This window comes from Triticum urartu, chromosome 1A, assembly GCF_056163025.1.
Source record: "Triticum urartu cultivar PI428250 chromosome 1A, HENAU_Tu73, whole genome shotgun sequence".
In the NCBI taxonomy this organism is placed as follows: Eukaryota; Viridiplantae; Streptophyta; class Magnoliopsida; order Poales; family Poaceae; genus Triticum; species Triticum urartu.
In genome coordinates, this window is record NC_141873.1 from 256,526,146 (window position 1) to 256,535,715 (window position 9,570).

Here is a 9,570-nt window from a genome sequence, read left to right on the forward strand (position 1 = left end):
AACAAGTCTCTAGTCCAGGTTTATCGCCTATTCGGGTTCCATCCGCAAGGAGATCCGGCCGGGGTGTCGCTCACGGCCCCAAACGATGTGTGCAGGGTTCCCAAGCCCACCATCCGGGTGCCACTTGGTACACCGTGCCAATGTGCCTAGTCTGTCCCAAGCCCACCTGTACCGGGTGCCACTTGGCAGACTACTAACACTACCTACAAACACCAGAAACTAGTTGCAACTCCTAGACAGAGATCGAGTTGATTAATAAGTCGAGAGGGGCACTTAAGCATTCCAATGCGTGGTAGTAGGTGTTCATGGATCACAAACACAGAACTCAGTTCCTAAGGGCGGCTGCAATGAGACAACCCACCATGTACTCCTACATGGCCTCTCACCGCTACCTTTACCAAATCATGTTCACACACTTAGCTCTCAACAGTAGGACATGTTCACCACATTCCAATTCATCCCCGATGAATCAGACCTGACTCAACTCTAAGCAGTAGCAAGAATGATAAACAAACATGAATGAATAGGCAAATCAGGGCTCAAACAACTCCTACTCATGCTAGTGGGTTTCATCTATTTACTATGGCAATGACAGGTCATGCAGAGGAAAGGGGTTCAGCTACTGCAACATGTAACGGTTGAAACGTTGTTGTCCTAATGCAGTAAAAGAGAGCAGGAGCGAGAGAGTGGGATTGTATCGGAATGAACAAGGGGGTTTTGCTTGCGTGGCACTTCTGAAGATAGTAAAGCTCTTCATCGGTGTCATCGAATTCATCGCTGGATCAATGTCTACTGAGGGAGGACAAACACCGGCAACTGAGAAAGAACACAATCAACACATGGCGATATGCGACAATATGATGCATGCTATGACATGGCAATATGAATGTGTTTTGGGCTAATGCAACAGAAATTCATTTTAATTGAAGTGGAATTCAAAACTATATCAAATTCCAACTCCAAACCTATTATGAAATTTGCCCTAATCATGTTTCATCCTAAACAATGAGGTTAACTTGCTCAAACATGCATGAAAATGGTACAGATGGATTCCTTGAATTTTTCTGATAATTTTTGATATATAATTTATTTCATTTGGAGCTATAGATTAATTTCTATGATTTTTAGAAGTTTGGGCAATTTTCTGGAATTTCCTGTAAAAGAATAAATCTAGAAAAGAGTTATTCCATCAGCATTGTGTCATGCTGACCTCAGCAGGTCAACAGAATGGGTCCAGGTCAAACCTGACCAGTGGGACCCGCACGTCAGTGAAACAGGGAAGGGATACAGGCTGACCAGTGGGTCCGGGTCAACGTTGACGTGGCATTGTCAAAATGACATGTGGGGCCGGCTATATTAACCTAAACTAAGCAGGGAATAAATCCCGGGGTTAATTAAGGTGTGGGGCCCATAGTCAGTGAGAGAGGAGGGTTAGTTAGCTGGGTCATTAGTGGCTAATGACAGCGCCACGTCAGCGTCACCGGAGTTACGCCGGCGGCGACCAAAAACGCGGCGGAGGCACACTGGAGGGGCTCGGGTTTCGCCTACGTTGCACCGTTCGGTGCACCCTTTGGCCCTACGAAGAGCTGGCATGATAGCACGTCGGATGGGGGTGGTCTCCGAGCCTGGGGTGGCCGGAGTCAACGGCGGCGAGCTCGGTTGCGGTCGCCGGAGTTCGGGCGCGAGCTGGGACGCGGTTGTGTTGGCCGTGGCGATGTGCGCTTAGCACCTACGGCGTCTACGTGGTGCGGTGAGTTCGATGGGCGCATGCCCAAGACCAAATGGTCACCGGAGCATCACCGGAGACCAGCGCGGGCGGCGGCGGGTTCGGTTGCAGACAAGGTGATGGCTACGACGCATGAGGAGGAAAACGAAGAGGGGGAGCAGGAGCAGGGGCTCACAGCGAGGTCGTAGAGCAGCTCAGGGTGTTCGGGGAGGCGGCGGAGATGGTGAATCGACGGGCGGCAATTATCGGGGCAGAGGATGATGAAGATGGCGATGGCGGCGTTCCAGGGCACCCGGCGTTGCGTGACTCGGCGAGGAGGACGAAGGTGATGAGGCGGATCCCTGGGGCACGTCGGGGAGGTGAGAGGTGGGCAGTGGCCATGGTGAACGGCGACGGTGGCGACGAGCTCCGCTCGGTGGTAAGCGCGAGAGGGGAGCAGAGGAGGTGAGAGGAACGGGGAGAGTGAGAGTGGCCTGGGGGGTGCGTGTCGTTCGTAGCCAGCTCCATGCGGACAGCGGCAAGCAGGAGGTGGAGAGCTACGGCGCGCGCGCGGACACGCCTCTGCCAGTAGGCGGAGGTTGAAGACGGCTCTGCCCCTGGTGGGCTGGCCAATGCAGCTGGGCCGACTATAGGTAAGGCCAGGTAGGTTTTCTCCTTCTCTATTTTTTTTCCTATTTTGGTTTCTTTTTTCTATTTTTGCAATTTATATTTGATTTGGTAAAAACACCAAATCATTTCTATAAATCCTGAAATTAATTATGGGCAATAACTGAATTATCTCAGAGGCCCTTAGCTATTTCCAGAATTGTTGGAGCATTTAATAATATTAATAGCAATTAAATGCCCCAATTCAAATATTTTATGACTTAAATTCAATGCCCAACTTGTTCCTTAAAATGCTCATTATTTTTTGTATGGATCAAAACCATTGCCAAAAATATCAAACATCAAATAAGAGCATTTTGGGTTCTTGAATGCAATTTATTTAAGCTGGACCTATTTGGATTTCAAAGTGCTAGGGTTGTATCACCCCCTATTCAACTTTTAAATAAAATTTAAACATGATGCACACATGAAGCTAGCCTAGTGCAAAACCAGAAGCTAGGGATGTGACACAACCATTCTCAACGGTCCATCCTTCGTCTCAACTAAGAGCACTGGGGCTCCCCACGGCGATGAACTTGGTCGAATGTAACCTTTATCCAATAATTCCTTAATCTCCTTCTTAATTTCCTCCAGATCGTTTGCGGGCATCCGATACGGTCTCTTTGATATAGGTCTGGTGCCTGGCAACAGATCTATTAAAAATTATATGTCTCGATCTGGTGGCATGCCCGGTAATTCCGTGGATATACATCCGTGTAATCCTTCACAATAGGCACTATCGGATTTCGGGTTCCGGCTAAACCATAGAGGTTCGAACACTGGGGTGCGCATGAAGATCTCTCCCCCCTCTCTAGCTCGCACACATCATGATCTCATGGTCTAGCTCAACGAACCCAAAGGACAAGAGGACACAAGGTTTATACTAGTTCGGGCCACCGATGTGGTGTAATACCCTACTCCAGTGTGGTGTGGTGGATTGCCTCTTGGGCTAAGGATGACCAATTACAAGGGAAGAACAACCTCCTGAGGAGAGGTGTTCTTGTGCTTGGTGAATATGTGTGGTTGAGGATGAGCTGAATCCTCTCTCTCCCTCCTCCTACTGTGGTGGCTAGTCCTATTTATAGAGGCCCCGGTCCTCTTCCCAAATATTGAGCGGGAAGGCATCCCACAATGGCCAAATTCGAAGGGACACAACTAGTACAAGTTACCCTGGCAAAAGTAGTCTTCGCCCGCCAAAGGCTCTAGTGGTGACGCCATCTTGGGCTCCATAGTGACCTCTGTCCTGCTGTCCTGCTGGTCTTGGTCTTGTTTCACCAATATGTAAACCTTTGCCTAATGCCTCGGAACCCCTCGCATGCGCTTGCCTCTTTAGCACCAAAGAGGAAACGAGTACACTACGCGCGTTGGCGCCCGCTTGGCTCCAGTTGTCATGGCTTGTGTCATAGAAACCTCGTGAGGTGTCCCTTGCCTTGATCTCTCCACCCCTCGCGAGCCAGCCTGGTGGGGCAGCCCCCGAGGAGGTCTTGTGTCGTCCGCCTCGTGAGGCTTGGCCCCTCGCGAGGATCTTAAGTGTTTGCTGGTGAAGATGGGCCGTACAGGGCCGCTGGTGGAGCCACACCGTGGGCCGCAGGTAGGCAAGCATGGGGACCCTCGTTCCCAGGACGCCGACAGTAGCCCCTGGGCCCAACGCGCGCTCGGGCTTGGCTTCGAGATGAAGCCAAGGTGCAAACGCGTAGCGCCGCGGGCCCCAACAGCCTGCGGCCCCGCTTGATGTGTTGCTATTGATTGGACGTGGGCGTCTCCGCTTCCCCACGCCGCCTCGGCAACTGCCCGACTTGACGAGTCATTGCTGCATGCAGAAAAAATCATTATTACCTTAGATCGTGGAGACCGGTGGTTGGCCTCCCCTTGGCTATAAATGGGAAGAGGGGGCGGAGCCCGTGTCACCCATCTCTCCATTTGCTTCTCCCGCTCCTTCTTCTTCCTTGCTTCGCTGCCGACAGTGACACCCATGGCGCCTGCGAAGAGGCTCTCAGCTGCAAACAAGGGGAAGGCTCACCAGGAGGGGCCTGGCTCACTGCCACCCAAGAGGGGCACGGCCGTCCCTGCAAGCACACCATGACCCCCATCGCGCCCCCTCGCGGTCGCTGTGGCACCTCTTCGCGTGGTGGGAGTCGTCCAGGTCGTGGCAGCCCCGTCGATGAAGGGAGGCACGCCATGGTCGCGCGGCCTCCCAGGCCACGCTTCCACTTGGCGGAAGTGCTGTCGGAGTTCGTCGTGTGGTCATAGAACCCGGCCGGTACTTGGCTTTAGCTCCCGCGCTTCTTCACCGGCGAGCTGCCAGCCACAGGTCTAGGCGGTCTCTGGCTGCAGGCGGACGACTGCTGCAGCAAGGCTTCATGGGTCGCGGTTGAGGTCTCCGCCGCAGGCAACACAGCCCTGGCCTGCTGCTGGCAGACGTTTGCCCGCACGCGCTGTTGGTGTCAAAACCGGCGGATCTCGAGTAGGGGGTCCCGAACTGTGCGTCTAAGGCAGATGGTAACAGGAGGCGGGGGACACAGTGTCTACCTAGGTTCAGGCCCTCTCGATGGAGGTAATACCCTACTTCCTGCTTGATTGATCTTGATGATATGAGTATTACAAGAGTTGATCTACCACGAGATCGGAGAGGCTAAACCCTAGAAGCTAGCCTTTGGTATGATTGTTCTCGTTCTACGTACTAAACCCTCCAGTTTATATAGACACCGGAGGGGGCTAGGGTTACACAGAGTCGGTTACAAGGGAGGAGATCTACATATCCGATTTGCCAAGCTTGCCTTCCACGCAAAGGAGAGTCCCACCCAGACACATGACGAAGTCTTCAATCTTGTATCCTCATAATCCAACAGTCCGGCCAAGGGATATAGTCCGGCTTTCCGAGGACCCCCTAATCCAGGACTCGCTCAGTAGCCCCTGAACCAGGCTTCAATGACGATGAGTCCGGAGCACAGATTGTCTTCGGCATTGCAAGGTGGGTTCCTCCTCCGTATACTCCATAGAAGATGTTGAACACAAGGATAGTGTTTGGCTCTGCAAAAAAAATTCCACATACCATCGCAGAGAGTATAATTTTTCCACAAATGTAATCTGCCGACAACTTTTCATAACGTGACATCACGCCACGGCCCCGGTCATTATTCGAACTGTTTTTCCCTGCCCGCCACTTCACGTGTTGCGAGGCGGTTTTATTAGCACGTCTTGTCAAAGCAGAGATTGTGTCCCCTTATGACGGGATTCTCATCAATATGGGTATGGGTAACCCAATCGTGCTCGTTACTATGAATCCTCGATTTTAGGAAAGTTCCAAACGGCCATGCGGAGGATGCTTGATATTCGCCCTCTTTATAAAGGGGCCAAAGCCTATCCTTTTCTTCTCGCGCTCAATCCCTCCCTTCCCCCACCTCGAGTTCCAACACCCAAGGCTCAGGCAAAGCGCTTCGGACCTTCAATCATGTCCGGATCCAACCTCTTGGGCCGTTGGATGGCTTCCTCTGTCATAGAGGAGGACATCAAGAAGCTAAGGGAGGCCAGGTATCTGACCGCCGAAATCTCGCACCCGCTGCCTGTCTGAGGGCAAGTCATCCCCACTCCCGAACCCAATGAGAGTGTCGTATTTGTCTCTGACTTCCTCTGAGGGCTGGGCTTTAGTCTTGATCCCTTCGTCAGAGGGCTCATGTTCTATTATGGGCTTGATTTCCATGATCTTGCTCCGGATTCCATCCTTCACATCTCGTCGTTTATCGTCGTATGTGAAGCCTTCCTCCGCATCACTCCACACTTTGGCTTATGGCTCAAGACCTTCAATGTGAAGCCGAAGATGATCGATGGGCGATTCGCAGAATCCGGAGGTGCCTCAATAAGCAAAGGCGTCGATGCCCCATGGCCAAAGGGTTCCTTCCCGGAGATGTCGAACTTATGGCAGCGGGAGCGGTTTTACATCACAGCTCCCCGAAGTACTAAGTGGGTGGCTGCCCACGCCTTCCGTTTGGGCCCCCCACCACAACTGGTGTCATGGGTTAACAATGGGCTAGACTGGGGGACGGTTAATGACGTGCCGACATTGCAAAGTCGCATCAGAGATCTCCTCAAGAGGGATGTTAGTCTCGTCAAAGTAATGCAAGTTATGCTAGTTCGTCGGGTCCTGCCATGCCAACGTTGATCTCTCCGTATGTGGGAGTTCAACCCGGAAGGACCGTGAACTATTCAGCAGTTCTTCGACGTGATGCTCGAAGAGATGTATGGATCGTTCTTCGGATCACGAATAAAGTGTCCGGACTCCACCGAGGATGCGGGTCTCAACTATAATCGTCCAGATACCCAGGTAAGTATGTCCACGACCGAACACGCTGTCTTTTCATTTGCCATGACATAATTCTGAAAAGATTGCTCTTGGCCAGGAATGGATAAGAAAGGCAAAGATAATTAGGTGTTCGGCCCCCCTTCCCGAAGGCTCGCCGGATCCTGTACTAGCCAGGATGCTGGAGTACGCACCGTATCAAGTGCCCTCGGGGGAAGATAAAGGGAGAGACGAAAAAGCCGAAAGCGAGCCTCACGCATTACTCGTCCAAACCGGGGGAATTAATACCTCCACGAAGGAGGATAATCGGGGAGAAGAATCTAAAATTCCCTCTCCCCAAGGAAGGAAAAGGACCACCCCTGAAGACTTGGAAACAAGGGTTTCCAAACGAGAGAAGAAACCCTTGCCAGGGGGCCCTGACCCGGAGGGCATCCTTACCGCACAGTGCCCGCAAGGGGGTCAGCCCTCCACCGAGCTGTAAGTGAACAAAAGTACTTTTGGTAGATATATCCTGCTTTATCTCCGCGGACAATAATCGAGACATATGTCTTGCAGTTCGGATCGTAGCCCTTCCCGATAGAGTTCGTCTTCGGGGGATCTTCTTCCGGAGATGATGGAGAGTGAGACGCCTCCCCTTGTCTCCCCGCCTCTTGGGGCGGATGACCCTGAGGTGTCATCACAGAGGATTTCTCCTGATCCGTCAAGGCCAGAAGGTAAACCTTCGGCCACCCGAAGTCCGGAGTATTCGGCTCCTAAGGGGAGCAATAGAAAGAGTCCGGGATTGTCCGGTGTGCAACCGGACATACTGACGGGTCTTTTGGAGCAAGCGGCTATCTCAAAGGAGCATCATACTTTAATGGGTACGGTGGTTGAGAGGATCTCATCCGCCAAAAGTGGGTTGGATGAAGCTTTTACGAGCCTGCTACAAGGCTTTGAGGTATGCAAAGTAATATATAAAAAACTTTTTTGACGGTACCGCACATGCTAGGTGTGCTCTATACAGATAGTAGCCCCTGAGAATCTGGTTGATGTCCCTAGGCGGCAAACAGAGGATCGTAGTCCCAGGTAATGATCGCGCTGCTTTCATGTGCAGGCAGCGGTGATACGTCTCCAACGTATCTATAATTTTTGATTGCTCCATGCTATATCATCTACTGTTTTAAAACATTATTGGGCTTTATTATCCACTTTTATATTATTTTTGGGACTAACCTATTAATCGGAGGCCCAGCCTAGAATTGCTGTTTTAGGGTTTCGAAGAAAAGGAATATCAAACGGAGTCCAAACGGAATGAAACCTTCGGGAACGTGATTTTCTCATCGAATACAACTCAGGAGACTTGGACCCTACATCAAGACACGTAACAGGAGGCCACGAGGTAGGGGGCGCGCCTACCCCCGCCCCCCCAGGCGCGCCCTCCACCCTCGTGGGCCCCCTATTGCTCCACCGATGTACTTCTTCCTCCTATATATATCCACGTACCCCCAAACGATCAGAACAGGAGCCAAAACCCTAATTCCACCACCGTAACTTTCTGTATCCACGAGATCCCATCTTGGGGCCTGTTCCAGAGCTTTGCCGGAGGGGGCATCGATCACGGGGGGCTACTACATCAACACCATAGCCCCTCCGATGAAGTGTGAGTAGTTTATCTCAGACCTACGGGTCCATAGTTAGTAGCTAGATGGCTTGTTCTCTCTTTTTGGATCTCAATACAATGTTCTCCCCCTCTCTTGTGGAGATCTATTCGATGTAATCTTCTTTTTGTGGTGTGTTTGTTGAGACCGATGAATTGTGGGTTTATGATCAAGTCTATCTATGAATAATATTTGAATCTTCTCTGAATTCTTTTATGTATGATTGGTTATCTTTGCAAGTCTCTTCGAATTATCAGTTTGGTTTAGCCTACTAGATTGATCTTTCTTGCAATGGGAGAAGTGCTTAGCTTTGGGTTCAATCTTGCGGTGTCCTTTCCCGGTGACAGTAAGGGCAGCAAGGCACATATTGTATTGTTGCGATCGAGCATAACAAGATGGGGTTTTCTTCATATTGCATGAGTCTATCCCTCTACATCATGTCATCTTGCTTAAGATGTTACTCTGTTTTTAACTTAATACTCTAGATGCATGTTGGATAGCGGTCGATGAGTGGAGTAATAGTAGTAGATGCAGGAAGGAGTCGGTCTACTTGTCTCGGACGTGATGCCTATATACATGATCATGCCTAGATATTCTCATAATTATGCTCAATTCTGTCAATTGCTCAACAGTAATTTGTTCACCCACCGTAGAATACTTATGCTCCCGAGAGAAGCCACTAGTGAAACCTATGGCCCCCGGGTCTATCTTCATCATATTGTTCTCCTACTACTTTGCTATTTACTTTGCCTTTATTTTACTTTGCATCTTTATCATAAAAATACCAAAAATATTATCTTATCATATCTATCAGATCTCACTCTCGTAAGTGGCCTCATAGGGATTGAAAACCCCTATTTGTGTTGGTTGTGAGGATTTATTTATTTAGTGCAGGTACGACGGACTTGCGCGTATCCTCCTACTGGATTGATACCTTGGTTCTCAAAAACTAAGGGAAGTACTTATGCTACTTTGCTGCATCATCCCTTCCTCTTCGGGGAAAATCAACGCAGTGCTAAAAGAGGTAGCAAGCGGACGGTCCGGTGGCTGGCCGGACTGCTGAGTTGGCCGGACTGAGCCGGAAATTGGATGCGGCAGATGCCAACATTGCGCTTGTGAACAAGCAGCTTGACGAGGCACAGGGTATGTATTTTCGGGTGGTCAACAAGTATTAAGAGGAGCATGATGCTAGTATCTATAACCTGTTTTGACTATAGATGGAGCTGCCGCCGTGGAGACCCTTCGGGCGGAACTTGCCTGAGCCA